This window comes from Lichenostomus cassidix, chromosome 1, assembly GCF_008360975.1.
Source record: "Lichenostomus cassidix isolate B80296 chromosome 1, HeHo_3.0, whole genome shotgun sequence".
Taxonomy (NCBI): domain Eukaryota; kingdom Metazoa; phylum Chordata; class Aves; order Passeriformes; family Meliphagidae; genus Lichenostomus; species Lichenostomus cassidix.
The window spans coordinates 37190079-37212315 of NC_139479.1; the positions used below are offsets into that span (position 1 = coordinate 37190079).

Sequence of the window (22237 nt, forward strand, 5' to 3'; positions counted from 1 at the left end):
CCGGCCCGTGGGGGACGCGCACCCCCTCGCGGCCCGCGGCGCGAGGGGCGCCGGAGCCGAACTGACCAATACGGCACCGAGGCGGGCGGGGCCTGCCGTGGAGGCAGCCAATCGCGGGAGGGACGTGCTGCACGCGCCGGGGCTGTGGCGGCCACGTACGGCAGCGGCGGGAGCCGAGGGCACCTTCCAGCTCCGCTTCCCGCGGGCGGGGCCGCTCCCGCCTCAGGGCCGCTCCCGCCCCGGGGCTCCCGGCCGGCTGCGGGCCCTGGACGCGGCAGTGCGGGGGTGCGCGGGGTCCTCTGAATTGGAAACACAATCACTTAGGTTGGAAAAGACTGCCGAGATTATCAAGTGTAACCTATGACCGAACGCCACCGTGTCAACCAGACCATGGCACTGAGTGCCAAGTCCAGCCTTTGCTTAAACACCCGCAGGGACGGTGACTGCACCACCTCCCTGGGCAGCCTACTCCACTATCTAATCGTGCTTTCTGTGACGAATGTCTTCCGGATGTCCAGCCTGAGCCTCCTCTGGCACGCATCTTGAGGCCGTTTTCTCTCCTATCGCTGTTTGCCTGGGAGCACGGGCCAGCCTCCACCTGGTACAGCCCCCTGTCAGGTGCTTGCAGCGCGCACTAAGGTCACCCCTGAGCCTCCTGTACTAAATTAACTGATGTGCAAACCTTTACTTAATGAATTTTTTTTTCCTTATTCTGCTGATTCATTGTTCAGGATAAATAGGTCCCGCAGTAGCAGTGCCAGTGCAACTGCTTAGCAGAGAGGAGAAGAAAAACCAAACCAAACAAACCTAGAACAAAACAAAAAAGCTCCAAACAAACAAGCCCGAAAACCCCAAACAAAACAAACAAACAAAGAAAACCCCAAACCCAAAAGACTACCTAAAAGGAGAACAACAGAACCCAACCCAAGCCAAAATGACTACCTAAAGGCCATGGAGAACTCAAAATAATTTCTTTTGTGAATTTTTTAAGGGAAAAATCTCAACTTTGAACAGAGGTATTTTTCTAGCTTTTACTCTCACACACAAACTTGCAAAAAATCCTGAACTGTGGAATATCTGAAAACATACAGAATGTCTTTTGACAAGATGTCTTGTTTGTAGTGTCTGACATGTGGCTCTTCAGCCATTTTGGCTGGTAATAAGCGTAAACCTGGTTGATTTCTGGGGGATCACTTTGCTTTCTTCAGGCAAGTTTCTGTTTAGAGTCACCTTGAGGGACAAAGGTGAATTAACATGTTCACTGTATAGCAAAGGGGATTTTGACTCTTGAGAATTTTTCTGTTTGTGTATTTTTTGTTTTGTGGGTCTGATGAGATTATCATGGAATGTTTGTCAGACATTAATATTCATTGAAATAGAGCTGGCACTTGTTCTTTCTCTAGCAGAAGTGGGAGAGGGTTGCTAGCAAATCGTAGTCCTGCATTTATTTTTCCCATTTTCTGAGCTACCATCATCATTGCCTTCCAGTTTACTATTGGCTTTAGAGATCCACGTGATTTTTATGCAAGTACTAAAATAAACCTGAAGAGCACTGCCTTAAAAATACACATTATTAAAAAAAAAAAAAAAGCCAAAGCTGTACCATATGAACGTAGTGTGTAACACAATCTGTTTCCCACTTTGGTTTTCAATCATAAATCAGAATTTTACATTTTGATGTCTGAAGACCATGTGCTTGACATTCTTAGAATGCTGATGGCATTTGACAGCCATAATCAGATATTTTTTTTAAATTATGTAAAACTTTGACTGATCTTACCACAGTGCAGAGAATTATTCTGACAGGATGGTTGCTCACTTGTTTAATACCTATTTGACTGCCCACTTGAGTTTAGTTTTTCTTCTGTGTATCATTGCTAGTGCATCTCAATGGGAGAAGCTTGTATTTCTGGCAGCATGTTGAAACCAACACACGTCTCATATCCTGTTCCTAGGATACTTTGAGACATTAAACTACAACAAATTCTCAAAATATTTCACATCCCATTCAAGGAAAAAGATGTATGTTATAGTTTGGAAACATTTATTACTAATCCTGAGAATTTCTGCCCTGTTCTGTTGCCTTGGTTTCAAAGTTATACCAAAAACAACTCATCTAATTAGCAGGAACATACTGTTCAGGTATGTATAAATTATGTGCACTGCCAAGTAGCAGGGCAGGTTCTGCAGGAAAACCCAGGATTTAAGGAAGGTGTGCCAATCACCTTTTAACAGTCTTGAAAGTTTTGCCGTGAAAAGAAAAAACCTAATTTCAGTGACAATCTTTAAAATGTAATTGTTTTGTTAATTGTATGAGTACAAATGCAGTGTTTGGACATGAGCTTAAGCCTAAAAGTGTGCATCTTATTGAGACTCTACAGATCCTGAGCATACTGAGAATTTTTCAATTTTAAAAGTAATCTTGAGCTTTTCAGATTTCTTATGCGTTGTGTGCTAGGTTAATGGTTGGACTAACACTCCCAAGTCCTCCACTAAAACATGTCCTTAAGCACTACATCTACATCTATTCAAATACTTCCTGGGATGGTGACTAAACCACTTCCATGGGCAGCCTCTTTCAGATTCAGAAAGACTTTTTGGCAGGACCTATAGCAATAGGGCAAGTAAAAGAGAGTAAATTCAGACTAGATATAATGAAAATTTTGTTTTACAGTGAGGGTGGGGAAACACTGGAACAAGTTGCCTAGAGAGGTGGTGCATACCTGACCCTTGGAAACACTGATGGTCAGATTGGATGGGGCTCTGAGCAATCTGATCTAGTTGAAGATGTCCCTGCTCATTGCAGGGGGTTGGGCTAGATGACCTTTCAAGGTCCCTTCCAACCCAAACCATTCTATGATTCTATCAACATCGGAATGTCTCCAGTTAGCTAGATTTGCATGGGCATGTGGTGCTCCACACAGATTCTGCTCTGAGTACTCCCAGAATGGATGTGCTTCTAGGTCTGTGTCTGAGACCTGGCAAAACTGTCCGGTCTTGACAGCCCTGAGTGATTCCCGCATTGCTCACGTGTCAGACCCTTCAGGATGTGGAGCCGGCCAGCAATCATCTTTGATTTCATGGGCAGCCTAATGCACTGCGGATGAGAAGGCTGAGGACATTTGTTGCATCTTCCACCTTATGTTACACCCAGAAGTTCCATGCTGGGCTTCAAATCTCTTTTCTGTCTGAGCATGCATCTTTCTGCAAACTAAATTCTCTAGCTGCTGCAGGGTTCTCTCTGAGTCAGGTGGTTCTGTTTTGCATGGAAACATCAGAAGGTGAACCCGAAAAAACATGACCTAATATCTTTCCAGTACAGGCATTGACATGAACGTAGTACTGGGCTGTTCATTCTTTCTCTAATTAATATGAAATTATTCTATTCAAAGTGTCAATTGGAGTTGCGCATGAATTCTTTAAATTTCAGTAGCAGGCAATTACTTTAGTTGCTGTGTTTCAGATTTCACCCACTCCTTCTTTCAACCCTGCCTCAGTTACAATATGTGGAGAGGAGGAATCATCCTACCAGTTAGACTATGAGAGGATGTGTTTGATGAAATTGCATTGGGCAGGGCGGCACTTCAGTGTTCTCAGTGAGTTCATTAATTACCAAGGTGCTAAGTAGAGACTCGTCTCCCTTTATGAGAGAGGCCTGGCTTCAGGGAATAATGGGGATAGATGATCCATGAATGAGCTGGATGTCAAGATGTGACTTAATTCCTGCCGTTGCCTTCTGTCTCCCTTCCTTTCACATTGACTCTTGTTATTCCCATGTAAGCATGAAAGAACAACAATCTTCCAGAAGAAACAGTTTCCCACTCCCTCCCAGCCTGATTCTTGGCCATTCACTCTCATTCTTCTGCTTCCACTGTCAATTGTGCTGGTGTGGCTTTGTGATGGAACTGATAAAGGAATAAATATGTCTGAAAACTATCCCACATAAGTAGTTGGGAGCTGATATGTGAGACAGGTTCCTGTACCACCACTTCCATGCTTGTGCTGGTGCAGAGTGGAGATGATCCAGCACAGTACTCCACAGTTAAACAGACCATGGGACTAAGGCACTGCATGAGGGAACTTGGCCACTGCATGTGGCCCACAGCACACTCTGTCAGGGAAGCTGGATTTACAGGATTTGGGGTTTGTTTTCCAGGTCCTCTATTGAGACTTCTACAAAGTGCCTGAATAGCCATGAGCCTGTGTAAGTTTTTTTGTGTATATCTATTTAATAAGGATTTTCAGAGAAAGCTCTATCCCAGTTATTTTTTCTTTGTTTACTAGCAAATAGTTCAGCATTGACAAGGATATCAAATCCACAGAGTGAACAGTTTGACATTCTTTCTTTACAGAGAGGAAAACATTTACTAATCTTTTAGTTTTCATAACTAATCTTCCTTAATGGACAATGTATCTTCAGCTTTGTCTTCAGGAAGTTAGTTACTTGGTTGGATCAATTTGCCATGTTGTTCACTTGATAAATATAAAATAAGAAGATAATTTCATACATGTAAAATGATGAGATCATTAGTGAACAACAGCTGGCATTACTCTCCAACGCAATCATATTTCAAATATGTCTCAGAGTTACCAGAATGAATTCATGTTGTTCTTTGTCACAGACTCTTGGGGCCCAGCTAATGGTTTTAGGGTGTATTTTCTTTTACAAACTTCTTTGAAATTGTCTGAAATTATATCCATATGGAGAGCTGTTCATATACTGCTTTAAACACTTTCTCAATAATGCTGCTCAAAGAAATTGCTAGTCCTGAAAATTCAAGAAGATAGGGTTCACTTAGCACTGGCCTCAGCAAAAAACTGCAGCTGCAGTTTAGTACCAGTTGAGCCTCCAATATTTAGTGGTCTTCTGTGGCAAGGTTGTTAGTAGGGTTGCTTTTTAAAAAGATATTTCTGTGGGAACAGAGGCACTTCTTTAACTATGCTGCAGAAATGAGCAAAGAAATTACTGACTATAAATACATACTTGTTATTTTGAGAGCTGAACATGCATATCCATTTTGCATGTTTCTCTGAAGCTTAAAACAGAGTTCAGTCTTTTTCCCAGACTTGGCCTTATATAACTTGCAGAGATTTGTGATAGAAATACAAAGATTAGGAGAATGAATTACGGATGGAATTGTATATACATACAAATGCACCAAAAGAAACAGTATCAAACAAAGGTTAAAGAACATCATGTACTGATAACCAAGGACACAGTTAACGTCAGTCCAAGGGGTGAACACCAAGGAATCCATTGTTTACAGCAAGACCAGAAGGCCCAAGTTCTCATGGGGCCACAGCATGACGATGCTTAGGTAGAAGACTTGAACTGTGCTAACAGGATGACAGCAAGGTTGCAGCCACAGAGATGCCCAAATGAGGATGCACTGTCCATGGGTATCAATCTTACAAAAAGTTTATGGAGGAATCTTTAGACAAGATTCTGAAGCATAAGTTTATGCCATAGTGATTAACTCACAAAGTGAATTAAACCTATGTCTAAACCCAGCAAGAGGAATCTGAGGTTTAATTAGAAGTTGATAGCTGACATCCCCTGTCCCTGTGTCATGTATAAGTGAAATTAACCACACCACTGGGACACACACATCTTGGTGCAAGTGAACATGAGAATGCAGAACAATATATGAGATAATGAATATAAATGATCAAAATTTGCTGTGTTTAATATAGCTATCTTCTTCTTCCTCCAGGTGTTTTCACACTGATTTTTGTTGTTTTAAGTTTTTGCAGTGTCAAGAATGCTGTACTAATAGGGTGATTGCCAAAGCAGTTGGTATTGCAAGTGCTATTCTGTTACATAAAAGTCACTTTGAAGTTTTTAAGCTTTTAATTAGTTGAATTTTGCAAGACACCACAACTTTGTTTCTTTTTAAATTTATGAAATACAAATACACTTGTGCTGACAACGCTATGTCATTGTTTAACCCCAGCTGACAGCTAAGCCATAAGCAGAAACTCAGTCATTCCCCACTGCTGAGGTAGGGGAAAGAATCAGAAGGATAAAACTGAGAAAACTGGTGGGTTGAGATAAAGACTGTTTAATAGGTAAAGCAAAAGCCATGCACACAAACAAAGCAGAACAAGGCATTCATTCACCACTTCCTATGGGCAAGCAGGTGTTCAGCCATCTCCAGGAAAGGCAGGCATCGCACATAACAAGGACTTGGGAAAACAAACATCACTCCTAATGTTGTCCCCTTCCTCCTTCTTATGGCTTTGTATGCTGAGCATGACACCAGGCAATATGGGATATCCCTGTGGTCAGTTGGGATCAGCTGTCCTGGCTGTATTTCCTCTCATCTTCTTGTGCACCCCCAGCCTGCTTGCTGGCAGGGTGAGAGGCAGAAAAGGCCTTCTCAAATCACAGATTCGTCACAGACAGGAATCTCCTGAATTGGAAGGAATCCACAAGTATCATCAAGTCGAACTTCTGACGCTGCACAAGACACCCCCCCAAAAAAGGCTTGACTCAGTGTAACCACTGCTCAGCAGTAACTAATATATCCTTGTGTTATCAACACTCTGTTCAGCACAAATCCAAAATACAGCCCCATGGCAGCTACTAGAAAGAAAATTAACTGTACCCTGGCCAAAACCACACTTTTACAAATTTGAGTACAACAATTAATGCTTATTTATGATGGAATAGGAATCCTTACGAGCTGTTTCTGAAGATTTCCTACATATTTTTAAACTCTAAAGCCCCCCCTAAGAAAGGCTGAAAAATGCATCATGTATCTGCATAAATGTATGAAATATTTACATATTCCCTATAATGGAACTCAGGAGCTTTTGTTTGAGAAATGCTTTATACATTTGGAAGTAAATATAGGAGACATTTGAAATTATGTTTTCTTAGTCAGAAAATACTCAATATGGCAACTAGGAATATTTCCAGATTTTTCTGTAAGCACTTTTACCATATTTTTCAGCAATGTTTTGGGGTTTTTTTTCAGTTGGTGAGCCTGCACTGAAATGGAGACATCATCTGAGATTTAAAGTTCTAGTTCTTATCTCTTAGGCATAAATTTGAACCTCAAGAATCTTTCTTTGGCTTACTCAAATAGGAAATGGGCAGCAGCTATTGGATTTCAGTAGTCAGGATTAAGGAATGTGCTTTAAGGACCAGCATACCCTGAAATAAAAAAAAAAAAAAAATCTGTGTCAATGTGGCAAGTAATATCCCTAATTTTTTTTTAATGGATACTTGAACACATTACTAGCCTTCGGTGGGATATTGCTATTTCTCTTCAGGGTCATAGGGACAATTATGTGACAGCCTGGACTGACAAGAGAAAAGCAAGCAAATAAAAAAATTACAAGGTCCTGTTCCGGGTGTGGCCTTTTGTTTTCTGTTTTCCAGTGAGAGACAAAGAACAGAATAACTTATGCTATTCTTAACTTTTAGGGTATTGTTGTCTTTCTCCAGTGTGTTATATGCAAGTAAAAGGTTTTCTATTGACGTCCCCTACAAGCACCCTCTCTGGGCTAACTGTATATGGCATATGAATCTTTAACATAATTTCTTGGGCAGCACAAGGCTAAAAGAATATATAGAATTTACGGAAAGCATTTCACTAAAGAAGTCTTGAATGACACTTGGAGCTATTATTATTGGTTTGAGCTTAGATACTTAAACTATTTTTTGGGGGGTTGTTTTTCTTAAGTTGTTTTCCAATTCCATTTTTTTGTCACTCTTCATTTTTCCCAGAAAAACAAAGATGTGGCTAAACAGAAATTTCAAAGAAATTCATAGATCCACTAGTGGAGTTTTGCTAAAAGGAAAACCATGGGGAATCTCCTGGAAAGTTTTTGACTGCTTCCAGGAAGAAGAAGTGCAGAGCTCCTTGCAGGAGATAATAAGGACACTGGACTCCTCAGAGCCATTTCCTAGGTTATTTACCTAATAATTGCAGGCTATATTTCAGAACTTGAGAGGGGCTGATGGCTCCATCTGATCCAACATAATTTCCCAGTAAAGCCCATTAGCAAACACCAAGGGAAGAATAAGATCTGTCAGACATAAATATTTGTGAATAATCTCGAACTACTTTCAGCTCAGGGGACTTCTGAACCTGACAGGACTTGTCTATTTAGTAACCTAACATGGATCTGTCTTCTAAATATGTATGTAATCAAGTCTGTGACTTGAAATGCAATGTTGACAGTGGTGAGGTGACAGCTATCTAGTATGTGCTTTTAATTTGTATCTGATTAAAAAGATATGAATAACTCTAATGCTAAATGTTTCAGACTGCAATCTCTTAAACAACATAGTAATCTGGATATTTAATGGCTGGATGTGCTTCTGTTTTGCAAAACATAAAAATAACACCCCTCAGTCATTGCTTTTGAGTAATGTCAGGAATTGGATATTTCTTAAAGTTCTCCTCTTGAGGGCAGCAAACATTCAGAACTAAAGGTCGTTCATGCTTCTTAATGGTGTGATAAAGAATATCCTAGATTTGAAATATAACAGAGTTAGCTTGTCCCTTGCCCCTCATGGTTTAGAGTAAGCTTCATTTACAGCCCTACAATTCTTGTACTAAAGGACAAGGCCTGAAAGCTTAAGTGAAAAGCACAGCGTATGAAATCAAGGCTTCACCTTGTAAACCAACTGAGAAAAGAGTAACCAAGAAGGAGAAACATATAGAATCATAGAATCATCAAGGTTGGAAGAGACCTTTAAGATCATCAAGTCCAACTGTCAACCTATCACTGCCATCCCTAAGATCCAGCCTAAGTTCTCTGTTAAATCAGATCAGCCCTTTTCTCCAATGACTTATCTTTCCATACATGGGGACTATCTGCTCCTGAATATTAAACAATTCCTTGTAAAATTATATCCAGCCTTCCTGAACTCTTTTGCCCAAAAGGCAGTACTCCCAAAAGACTCTGTCAAACAATGTCCTAACCAGGGCAAAGTCTGCCTGCTGGATATCCAAAGTGGAAGTTTCGCTGGTTCCCCTCCTTATTTCCCCCAGTATAGAAAACACTAACATTTCATGGTCATTATGCCCAAGATGCACACTGACCACCACACCACCCACTAGTCCTTCCTTGTTCAGAAACAAAGGTCTAGCAGAGCTCCTCCTCTGGTAGGCTCATTCACCAGTTGTCTTGGGAATTTGTCTCACACACTCCAGGTACCTCTTAGAGCTGCTTCCTTTCTGCTGTTTTGTATTTCCAGTAGAGATCTGGCAGATGTGCAAGTCACCCACAAGTATCAGGGCTGGCAATCGTGAGACTTCTGCCAGCTTCTTGTAGAATGCTTCATCAGCCTGTTCATTCTGGTTGGGTGGTCTATAACAGACTACCCCCATGACATATGCCCTGCTGAACTTCTCCCATGATCTTTACCTAGAGGCACTCAGCCTTGTCATCTTCATCATTACCCATTTCAATACAATCAAAGTACTCTGTAATGGACAGTAATGTACAGTAAGACACTCTGTAATGTACTCCTCTTTAGCTTCACCTGCCTCTTCTGAAAAGCTTATAGCTATTCAACAGTCATTGTCTTAAAGTTTAAAATGAGCTTTTTAAAAATGGCTTTGTAGTAACGATGCTCAATTAAAGTCTGTGTGAGAAGCTCAGGTGCCTTAGACATCTCTGATGATTCATGAGCATATTCACACATGCCCAGCCAAGAAGAATGACACCTGTGGCTATGTTCTGTCTACTGTGTCTTAGTCATGGAAGTAGTGCAATATCTCCAAACAAAGAAAAGGAAACAACTGCGAACCAGATAGCAAGAACTACTAGCATATGTGCTGGGTCTGCCTATTTATTGCTTGTATGTCTCCCATGTGACTTCATTCAGTGAGGTTTCATGCTGCAAAACAAGTAAATGAAAATTATTGCAGCAGTCAGTAGGCCTGTGACAGGCTTCAGGAAGTATTTCTGCACCTCAGTGCAACAATTGTCACGGTTACTTGTAGCAATGTGGTTCTTTAGGATTCCATGTGGCTTCCTTTGTTCCCCTGCCCTGTATGCTATTGGTTCATTTTGAAATATGCATGTTGCTGTAGCTGAAACCTATTGGTGTGTACCCCTTGCCAGTCTTGCCTTCCTCCTTCCTGGACTGGCTCTGAGAGAGCCAGCCCCGCCCCCTTCCTTTCCCTTATAAGCCAATGTCTGCGTCAGCTTGAGGTCTCATCTCTGAGCTGGCAGCCCCTATCCCATCCTTGCTTTCCTCTCGCCCTCCTTTCCCTGCAACCCTCCTCCCTTACCCCAAATAAACCTCCCTGGCAGAACAGAGATGGGTCCAGTTCGTTCCTTCATCTCACAGCATTTCCTGCAGAATTTCTGTGGCTCCAAGATTCAGGCCACGCTGAGAGCACCCCGGGAGTTGCTCACCCCGAACCCGGTGGAGATAAGCAGTCCAGGGACCTAATTTCAGGGGGCTGCCGGCTCCTGCCACCCTCCGTCAGCCTGCCACATCAGTTACTGGTGCTGGTCAATATGCTGCACCAATGTCATTGTGCAAACTCCATTGTCATTAGCAAATTCAATGCAAATGTAAAGAAACAGTATTTCTTTCCTCATTCATTAATTAAAAGAACAAGTTTGAAGTAGTGCTATATTTGCTACTGAAAATAACTATGACTTCTGTGTAGTCTTTGGACAAAGCTAGATAAAAGATTAAATTAGACAAGTGTAAGTGTAACCTTTAATACTAGCAATGCTATAAATGCACATTGAAACGTCTCATTTTACCATTGCCTAGATTTTATTAATAGAAACTTAGTTTTTCAGGATTTTTCTCTTTGCTTTTGACCCAGAAAGTATGCCTGACCCAGGAATGACCTGCTTCCCTTGAATTTACTTCAGGTACTAGAAAACATAATGCCTTCAAACTTGGAGAGTGGTGCAGAGATCCTGGGAACTATGGAAGGAGTTTGATTGTCCTCTGCTTGTTCTTCGGCTTACTTCCAGCTCCCAGGAGAGTTGGATACCATCCTATCTGTGGTGTGGTACATCTGGTTTGTACCAAATCACACTCTCAAGGAGTACTTACTCGTAATCTTGTGGCAAGAATATATATTCCATGTGCATTATCCAAATTCAATACCTCAAATCCCCAAGTTGTTTACATATATATGAATTCTTCACCCATGTTGAATGTTTAGTTTAATGAAATGTTTTATGTGTCTGCTTACTGTAATATATGGCAAGCCTCTGCTTTCAAGGATATAAAAACCTCAAATCTTTGATTGTTTTGGCTATTCTACTATTTTACATGTTATATTTGACTAGATTAATAAATGGCATTATACCATGCCAAAATCAAAATGTTTTCTGTACCCATATGAGTATCATTAAGTGCTTTCTCATTTTTTCCTCCCTACCTCCATTAGTGGGAGGTAAGCATTTTTTCCTCTAACATAACTCAGAATTATTAAGTATTGATTTTTGCATAGATATATGTGTGCCTTTCTTATATGGGTATTTCATATTTTATTAATATGCATACAATGTAAACAGAAAATAATAGCATTTGATACTCAATATAAGAAATGTATCTCAGATTAGCCATTCAATGTCTATAGAAATAATTAACTTTATGGCCACTAGATGATACTATTGCTCTATGTATACATGACTGAAGTATAATTTACTGCTCTAGGTAGTAGTCCCCTAAAAAAACAGCTGTGGGATAACTCTATAGCTTCCTAGTGGTGTGTCCTTAATGCTGTACATTGAATATTCAGCGTTTCTCTTAAAAATTACACCTTAAAATTTGTAAAGCAATGAAAATAAATTATTTCATTATTTTGAAGTCTTAACCATTAGATCTCTATATTAGAAGAGAAACACTATTTCTAGAAAAATAGAAAAAGTAAATTAGTAGATTTTTGCCTGGAAGATCTGTTATATTTTTTTCATTCCTTGGTTTAATTAGATGCTCAATATATTTTATGGTTCATACAGAACTGAAGATTGGAAAACATGTCTCTGCACATGCTAATTTGTTTCCTCTGACTCCAAAATAACCCTCAGGGCTAATTAACAGTACATTCAATAATTTTTAATTTTTTTTTCCACATCACACCAATGAGGTGCCTATTTGTCCTGCTCATTTATCTTCTATTTATCTTCTGTTTATCTATTCATCTTCTATTTATCCCTGCCCATGAATTAGTGAGGAACACATATATGGTCAGCAAAGTGGAATCACAAAGTGAAATTGCAAATCATTGTGAGGTAAAAAATAGTTCAGAATGGGACTCCAAAACTTCAGAATCCTCAAAAATAAAGGATCTACTTTCCATGAGCTTTAAGACAGTGTGAGAAATGGGCATTACATGTTGATTTTTAAGTCAGTGAACACAGTCCACAGATTTTAAATATTTTTTGTTATTGTCTTCTATCCTCCTACCACACATCACATTGTATAGTCTGACTCCCATCGCCTCAAGCTTCCTATAGGTACTGGGGTAACTGTGCAGGGTTCCCAAAGCCATCTGTGCCTCAGGCTGGACAAGCTTCCTGCCCCAGGGACACTGCTCCAGCCCTGACCATCACTGAACTTGCTGAAGTTTATTGATGTCTTTCCTGTGTTTGGGAACAGTATCTAGATGAAGCCGGTGAGTGCTGAGCAGAAGGGGATAACCAATGCCTCCCTGATCTCCTGGCTGTGCTCCAGGGATGCAGCCCCATATGCCTTTGGCAGTCTCTGTTGCCAGGGGATGCTGGTTCAAGTAATTGGTTGGAATAAGAAACACAGCACAGGAATAAGTTCTCAGCTGTTTAGATACAAGGAATTTGTAAGTGAGTTGTGCATGGATCTGTGTGAAACATGTGTATGTGCCTGGAAAGGGGAAGTGGCAAAGTAAGAGTTTTCAGATAATACTTGATTCTTGAGGGAAATGAAGTAAGAGTGCATCATATATAAATCCTTCAGGGAAATAAGGGCAAAGAAAGAGTGTATATTATATATAAAATGCAGGATTATACATATGTGTATGAATATCTACTCAGAAGTGCCATTTTGAAAAGTTCTGCAAGTGCCATTTTTAAATGTTCTGGATGCATTGATGAAAACATCAAATCAGTGCATGATAGAGGTCAAAAACCTAAATGTACTCTAGAAGGTACATAGAGTAAGGCAGAATGTCAGTATGCCATAGCTGTATGGTTCATTACATACAGCTCTGTTTGCTTCATCTCAGAAAGGGAAGAGTACAATAAAATGTCCAGATAGGAGAAATAAGAAGACAGAAGTGGAAGACACTTCAGAGAAGAGCTACAGAGATGATCAAGTGCATGAATTTCTCAGTAAATGGAGATGCTGGAAGTAGTCTAGAGAAGAGAGAAATGGGGGGCATATGGCAGAAGTTTAAACAGATGAGTAGAGTGCTGAAAGTGAATTGGAATAGGTTCTTCTCTGTATCACCAAGTACAAAACCTAGCATGCAGCAAATAAAACTGGATTTATATCTTTGCACACAGTACAACTGAGCTGCAGAAACCATTTTCATGGGATGTTGTGGCTATTAAAAATTTATGGGATCAGAGACCTCATGGTTCTTAGTTAAGTAGCAGTTATTAATGCTTATAAACCACTAAGTGAACAGGCCACAAAAATTTGGAGCAGTTTACGGTACAGGAGATACATCCTACGTGTTTGTGCTGTTCTTTCATATTTTCTTGAGCATCCTCCCTTTTTAACTGCCAAGGTCAAAGTACTGAGCTAAAGGGACCTCCAGTGTGAGCCAGTATGGCTACTCTTATGTCATCATTTTAACAAAAATGTATAATATGAAGGAATGAAGATGGATTTCTATAAAGACTGCTTCATGCAAATTTAGAAGTTTATTTCTTACCTGACTATTGAAGTCCCTATAAAATGGCATTATAAGAAAAAGAAATTCTAACAAGATTGTACAATAAAAATCCATTTTAAAAGTAGGATCTAATAGAGTGTCATAAAGACAAGTAATTACTTGTCTTTATAAATAAAAATATAATTTAACAAAAATTATATTTCTCAATAATTTTCAAAGTACTAAGTGCAGATCAGCTACTGGCTGCCTTAAGATTATGAATACAGACTATGTACTAGAACATGGCTTCCAAGATGGTTTGCAAAACCCTTTATGTAATTCTACGGGTTCTCCACCAAAAAAGAAGAGGTTTGGTCTGTCAGTTGGAAATGACTCTTTGATCCAATTCTTCCCTTTTAGCATTTTGACTGCAGTAAAAAAAATACATATTTTTCTTAGAAGGTTCAATTTGTCATTTAGAAAGAAATATTCCACATGTTCCCATTATGTTTGTTTCTTTGTCTTCAGTTTTTTGCAGTGTTTACTAATCTGTACCTCTGCATGCCCTCAGATTTCAGAACTCTTATTGTCTGCTGTCCTAAGGGAGTCACTCCTTTTCAGATTTTTGTGAGATGTTATCTTTATTGGATTTTTTTGTCTCATAATCTTCTTGTATTTCAGATGAAATAGAAACCAAATATCAAATCCTATGATATTTTATCAACAAAGAATCTTTTTTTTAATGAGACATTCTCATGTTTGCCCCAGTTTTTACTTTAAGCTACAAACAGGCATGTTTGTTGTTCATGCCTGTTATAAAACTATGCTAGTGCAGAATAGAATAGAATCATAAAATCGTTAAAGTTGGAAAAGACCTGCAAGATCCCAGGGTTCAACCTTGGACTGAACATCACTTTGTCATGTAAACCATAACACAAAGTGCCATGTCCAGTTGTTTCTTGAACACTTCCAGGGATGGTGACTCCACCACTTTCCTGGACAGTCCATTTTAATGCTTGACAAGCCTTTCAGCAAAGAAATTCTTCCTGATGTCCAAACAGAAAGAATTTTTTTGTCAGTTATGTAATTTGATATAAAATGGGGAACAACTGGAGTTTTGTCACAAAATAAAAAATTTACATGGCTCAGTGTGTTATTAGTACTTCAAGTATAGATTACTGTAACAGTTTGTGACAGGCTAGTGTTAGTGACAGGTTAGTAATTGTTAGTGTAACAGGTAAGTTAATGAAGAAGGGGGAATACATAAAACAAACAGATCTAATTTTTCTCACCTCTATGGGAGATGAACATTCTCTGTGCCAGTTTCGCTACAGCTTCAATACAAGTTTCAAACTCTATTGGCAGGCCCTGGGCTTTGAAGAGCAAAATACTGGGTTCTGCTTCTGACATGTTTGTAAGCCTGTAGTCTGACGTCTTGCAGAGAAGGGTACCTTTTATCTCCCTTTGGGAAGCTTAAAGCTCCAAGTGTCTCACTGAGGATCTTCCAACCTTGTGTGCTGTGAAGTCTGCTCCGTCACCAGTTTGGAATGTTTGTCTTTCCTGCCAGCAAGAGCAATGGCTAAAATCTCAGCACCTCCCAACAGTTTTTCTCAGTCCTGTGACTAAACTCTTTGAAGTCCTACTGTACATGATGTGACCCAGTGCACCTTCCCATCTGTGAACAGTATTAAAAGGCCCAAATGAATTGTTTAGACATAGAAAAATGCTCTACCCATGCTGATTTTCAAAATACTCAGAATAATCAATCGCTTCCTTTGGAGACTATGGGAAAAAATTATCACCACCACCTATTGGCAACCCTTCTTCTACTCCCTACCACCACTCTGCAAAAATCTCCCAGGATTTCACAAGATGTCAACTAATTAGATATTGCCATGTGTCTGGACCAGCCTCTAATCCCTCTTCTTCCTTCTGGCTGATGGCATGTCATCTGCGCTGTAATTTGACTAACTGATAGTGTTCTGCCTGATTATGTGGCATTAAAGAAAAGGATTAGGGGAAAGAGGACAGTGAGAGAATTAAAGCTGAGACATCTCTTGAAACATGCCTAGAGGAGTTATGGGAACAGTGAAAATCCATCGAGTGAAATTTTATCTTCCAGGTGATAACCAGGAGTGATATAGACATTTTTCAAAGACAAAAATGAAAGCTAAAATCACCCATTTTGGAGAAATGGGATTTGGGGTGTTCCTTATGTGTGCTGGGTGAGGCTCTGACAGAGCAATCCTAAAACAGGGATGCACTTTGCCTTGAGCAATTTCAAGAAACAACTTTCTGCAATTAGTTTTTTTTTAAATGAGTGCACTGAATTTTTGTGGTTAAATTGCCATTAAACTTGGATTTCAGTTAGGTATTAAAGCCACTGGGCTAGGAGCCAGTCACTGTCTACACTCTCAACTTAGTTTTCACAGGATGGGGTGAACAGATGTAAAATCCCCACTGCTGACTGAGAGGTCTTGCTTCTTTTCAGTCTGTCTTGCTGCCTTCTCCAGCATGTGTGCTACTCCTGCTGAGCTTTCGGAAACTAATTCGGTTTGCTACAGCAGCACAAAGCTTTTGTTTGTTTGCTTGTTTGTTTGGTTGGTTTTGTTCTGTTTTGTTATGAGAAGGGAGCAGGACAGGGCAGCAAATCCTCTCCTTTTTGGTGGTGAGAAACTATTAATGAGGGCAGCTGTCTGTGAGGGGGGATATACCCTTGAAATGCAGTGTTTGGACATAGTTGTTGCTGGGTGTGTTTAAATGGCAGGTGCTGACTGGGAGCACTGAGAGCTAAAACTCCCAACCCCTCACGAAGAGGGAAAAGAGAGTTTCTGTCATGTGGGCATGCTGATGCCATTTCCCAGGGTTACGTCAGACAAGCTTGCCTCTGTGATTGATTCCTGTGCCAAAGTTCATTAAAAACTTTGTTTAAACTTGTCAAATATAATAAAACCATGAGGTCATACTGGTCAAAAAAAATCAAGTTGACGCTTAAGGCCCTCATCCTTTTGGACCCGAGCCTGTCTGGCACCTGCAACAACCCAACATGACTTGAAGGCTCAGGGTTTTAAGCAGCTTTGGGGCATGTAAAAGGGGAAAGCCCAGGCCCCTGCAGCCCCTAAGTGTGGGCTTTGCCTTCCATGCAGCACAAAAGGTATGGGCTTGGTGGGCTCAGTGGGGTTTGCTGGTCACCTTGCCTGGCCTGGAGGAAGGGTCACATGGACACGAAGTGGATTGGTCTGCCCAGGTCTTCTTGGTAAACAGCCCAGTGTAACCTTTATCTTGTGGCACTGTGTGCTAGTTTTGGCTGCAATAGTGTTCTTCACAGTGTCTGCTATGGGCTGGTTTTGATTTGTGCTGGAAAGTGTTGACAGCACAGGATGTTTCAGCTGTTGCTGAGCAGCATTTGCACAGAGTGAAGGCCTTTTCTGCCTCTCATGCCACCAGGGAGTAGGTAGGGGGTGCACAAGGAATTGGGAGGGGACACAGCCAGGACATCTGACCCCAACTGACCACAGGGATATCCCATACCATATGGTGTCATGCCCAGGATATAAAACTGGGGCACGAAGGAAAGGGGGAAGTTTGGAGAGATTATGTTTGTATTTCCAAGTCACTGTTGCACATGATGGAGCCCGTCTTTCCTGGGTATGGCTAAACACCTGCCTGCCCACGCAATGGGCAATGAATGGATTTCTTGTTTTGCTTTGCTTGTATGGGTGGCTGCTCTTTTACCTGTTAAACTATCTTTATTTCAGCCTGTGTCTTTTCTCACTTCTACTCCTCTGATGATCTCCCAATCCCTTCCTTCTGGGGGAGAGTGAGCAGCAGTTGCATGGGGCTGAGCTGCTGGCTGAGGTTAAACCATGGCAGAGTAGAATGAAACATGGGCCAAGGCTCCTTGTGGACAGCTTGGACTAAATCAAAGAGGAGACAGCAAAGCAGTGATCTGGTTTGCCCAACAATCTGCTTTGGCGGCAGTGGAAGGGAGTGACTGCTTTTCAGATCTCTTTACGTTCACAAGGAAATGGGTGAAGACCAGCTGTTTATTACCCTAACCCTTACCCTGGACATTTACAGGCCTTAGCTAAACATGCCTTGTAAGCACCAACAGCACTTGCTCAGCTTCTTCCTCTCCCGCTCTCATCAGCTGCATCACAGCAGTGATCCTTGTGTGTCTGGGCAAGGTGTCCCTCATCTTCCGGACCAGGAACCTACAGATCAATGTTGTCCCTGTTTCTGGACCTTGCTAAATTGCGGCTGTCTAACCCAGAGCTGACCTGGGCTCCAAGTCTGTGACAGACAAGAAAAGCCAAATTTTATATTTTATGAGCTAAATATGGAACAGCTTTAAATTACTAAACTGTTACATGCTATTAATGGGTTAATCCAGGAGACATAGCAAGGACAGATGGATAAAACTAAAGTTTTAGCATCAATTTTCTGTACCTACTTGGAGAGGGATGTTCTTGTTTAACCAAGCATGGCTGCATAGCCAAACTTACATTTATCCACTATGGACACTGAACGCATTTCAGATCCCTGCTTTTTGGAAGGTGTGAACCTGAGCTGCAGGGAATGTATTATATACCATCTCTGAACTACAGTTTGGGGAATTCATATGTTTTATAGTGTGCTTCTGCTGAAGCCACGAGCAAAAGAAATGGCTGAATGAGTAAAGTGTCTTTATGTCAGCGGAGACCAAATTATCTAACAAATTAACAATAAATACCTTGCTAAATTAAATCTTATTTTCTTCAAATAGCCACAAGGAGCGTGAACATTCAGCACAAGCTGATTGCATGAAAACAAAGACAACCTCAACAAATGCCAAATATATTACAAACAAGGTATTATTTAACATCCTGATATTCAGATAAGAGTATATGAATGTGATTCAGACTTTACATAAGCATTCTCTTTTCCCTTTGAAGGAAATCAAAGGCACATCTCAAAGCAAAACAATGCTTCAAGTCAAAATTATTGTACTAATAAAATAGGATTTTGTAATGAAAGATGCTTGTATCTTTCTATATAATACCTACTTCCTCTCAATGAGGTACAACCTACTGCTCACAATATTACATTGCCCATAGCTATTTTCTCTTCTCCCCTATGGATACACACATACATGTATGCATGCTTTCCTATCTAACATAGAGACACTCTCATCCAGTGCTTTCATACATTCTCAAGGGCTTTTTCAACTAATGGAACACGCTGCATCCTTAGGCTGAGATAAAATATTCAACACCTCACAGAGGTTATGCAATCCTTTTTTTATATGTAATTAAACTACTCTGGTTTACATGGATTAAAAAATTCATAAACACTTCACTCAGTTAAATTTCCTAGTACAATGGAGTCACTCTGAGCACATACTCTGTGTAACTTTCTCATGGTGGCAGGGAGGCTTTTTTTCCTTTCCTCCAGAATAGCATGAAGAGACAGACACAAAAATTGTCATATTTTTGTCCCATTTTTTTCTTATTACAGAAGTAACAGTGACTGAAGCAAGTTGTCTGTAAACAGTAATCCAACTGATTTATTGTATGCCTCATCCCCTCATATGCTTTTCCCCTGTATGTCCTAGTTCTCGTTCCCCAGCCCTCGATGCTCATTTGCCAGAGGCAGCACTACTGTAGTTCTCTATCTGCAGGCTGGCTCCCAAGCTATCACCAAACTGTGTATTGCAGCCAAATTTTGCCAGATCTCTTTCAAGTAGGAACATTAATATAATCTCCTTTACAGATCCACCAATTTTCATATGGTTTACCAGACTTACCTTATTTTTTCAGATTTTGCTAAAAATTCCCAGTAGGTTCAATGGTTTTCAGTGGGTGTCAGACACACTTAGATGCGCAAGCAGGTAGGCAGAGAAACCGCGAACTTCTTTTGCCTTCAGAAAGCCAACCTAGGAAAGAGAAGGGATATAAAATCATATTCAGGCCAAGATACAGCTATTAACTTAGAGGGCATGGGAATAGAGATCCCACTGTGAGGGACCACTCTATTGTGGACAGGCAATTCTGAACTTGCACAAATTCTTTTCTTTTTCCAGTCACTGCTAGAAATAGGATACAGGTTAACTGATTTTATGGGCTGATCAAAAAGGACAGAAAAATTTCCATCCCTTATACAACATAAAGATTAAAAAAAAAAAAAAAAAAAAGGAAGAGGAAAAGAGGAAAAAACAAATAGTCTCCAAGCAGCAGTACTGTTGGGTTCTGGTTTGCCTGGTGTCTGATATATTTAGGACTTCAACTAGTCTGTCATAATGAATTAAAATTGACTGGTAGCTTCAAAAATTATTAGAGAGTGAACAAATGGAGAGGTGAACACAGAGGTGGATAGGCAAGACAAAAATACCTCTCCTCTCCAATCTACACCTAATCAAATTTTAATTAAAGTTTCTCATGAAAGTCACCTGGATGAGAGTCTTGATTTATGCTCCCATGATTTAATCATATCATCATCTGACTTTCTGACTGAGAAATATAACTATTATTCTAAGTGTAGAGAGATCTCACTAAGTTTCTTGCCTGGGAATCAAAAGTCCTCAGGTGCTGGCTGAGAATAATATTTTAGAAATATATATACCATGGATTTTATTTCCTCCCCTATGATGATTTATCCCCTATTACTAACTTGCATGAATGAAAACATTCTGTTAATAGAGAGTGACCACACAAAACAATTCATAAGTCAGAGACAAATCCTGAATTCGGTTCTGCCTCATGTTTCTTTTTCTCTCAGCTTTCCCTCTTCAGCTGTATTTTAAAATCAGAATGGTGTTTATTTAAGGTCCTTAGTGACTTTGTACTAAGCAGTAGGAGTGATGGAGATGTTGTTCTGGGGGAGGGCAAGAGAGGGAACAAGCCCATGCAGGGCTCTTCCTGGACCTCAATAAAAAGGGCCTGGCAACAAAAGCCTCAACAATATGACTGCTTTAATAAGACAGACTAGAAAGGGACATATAGGTAGTGAGTAGATGTTACGTTCTTTCAGATGCAGGGCACAGCTGTTCATTCAGCATCAGAGCTAAGACTGAGTAGAATTTCCCTGTCATGCTATGCAGAGCAGATCATGTCTGTGGAGGGAAGGTCTCCCTTTTTGGCCATTTGAACAATTGTATAATACAATAATTGTACTGTATGCAAGAAAACTATTGTATTCCTACAGTGTTACAGTGCTCACACATTAAATTCTTGCTACTCTTCCTTTAGATGAAGTCAAGGCCAGACAAGTGCTGTGATCAGCAGTGTCAGGTGGGAGGTGCCTGCAGGCTCCCCTGGTACCATGAGCTGGTGGAGCTCATCCTGCAGACAGTGGATGTAGGTGGCACAACAGGGCCTGAAGGCCATGCTGGACATTCAGCCCAGTGCTTACTGCCCTGTGCCTGCTCAGGTGATCTGTGGTGTGGCTCACTCCCTCCTCAATGAGCAGTGCTCTCCTGGTCAGGATCAATGCACACCACCCCTTGATCCATGTCGAGTTTGCCTTTCCCAAATCTATATTATAAGTTGCATATGATATTAATAACACGGGGGCTCCTCAAGAGCTAAGTATGAGCCACAACAGAGCAGATGAGACCTATCCAAGATCACTGGTTTCTTGAATGCAAAGTTTTCAGCAAGGCTCCCTGTACAGATGTGTGTCTTTTGAGATTTTCCTCTGCACCTTCCATTTAAAAAAAAGTTGGTACATATGAAGTGTGCATGAATCATTTAAAAATGTCACCAGGGAGTTACATTAAAGGGTAATGTAATACTCTGTAGAAATTAGAAATAAATCCCCTAGCGCAGAAAACTGCTGTACTGCAGAACAGCAATTACAAGCAAACAAAGGGAAACAACAAGATTCTTGAATATTCTGGCTGTATCTCCGAACCTAATTAGTTCAGCCTCCAACGACATCAAAGAGTGCTTCATTAATGAACCTCTGAATCATCTGTACTCATCTGTGACTGATAACCATGACTCAGTTTTACCAGTGACGAGGATGAAGTGGTTTGGCAATAAAGACATTAAATTGCCCACTATGTCCAAGTTCTGCCATGAACTTGCCTGGGCAGGCTGTCATCTCTGCACCCCAGTTCTTCAGTGAAAAGCAATACTCCTCAACACTGTGACATTTATATTTCCTGTAGAATGGATCATGCATTGCAATGAGCCTTGAGCCCAGCAGAGTCTCCTAAGTCGTCCTGAAGCACTTGAGAATGCAGAGAAAGCATTCACAGATGAGGGTCCTCAAATACAGAATGACCAAATGTTCCAGATATATCACAAGGAAGAGATCTTAGAAATGTCTAAGTTGTAGCAGTTGGAAAAACAGAGGCATGGTTTTAAGGAAATGATGATTAGTTCATAGGAGAAGAATAGATAAAGGGGAAGAAATAGTGAGCAGAGCTAAGTTTAAATGAAGAGAGAAAAGACTGGGGTAAC

The 22237-nt window shown here is 40.5% G+C and overlaps 2 long non-coding RNA genes across 3 annotated transcripts; one reads left to right on the forward strand and one right to left on the reverse strand.

The window, feature by feature from the left end:
- The first annotated feature begins 12 nt into the window (after window positions 1-12).
- LOC146444547 (uncharacterized) lies at window positions 13-11118 on the forward strand. The gene is made up of 3 exons (XR_014851124.1): window positions 13-639; window positions 7092-7193; window positions 10858-11118. It is a non-coding gene; the product is annotated as an uncharacterized LOC146444547 (long non-coding RNA).
- LOC146444548 (uncharacterized) lies at window positions 6051-21143 on the reverse strand. 2 transcript variants are annotated; one of them, XR_014851119.1, is made up of 4 exons: window positions 20991-21143; window positions 19579-19707; window positions 15086-15353; window positions 6051-7159 (listed from the first exon to the last, which is right to left on the reverse strand). It is a non-coding gene; the product is annotated as an uncharacterized LOC146444548 (long non-coding RNA). The 2 variants fall into 2 exon arrangements; XR_014851121.1 differs by lacking the exon at window positions 15086-15353.
- Window positions 21144-22237: the final 1094 nt, after the last annotated feature.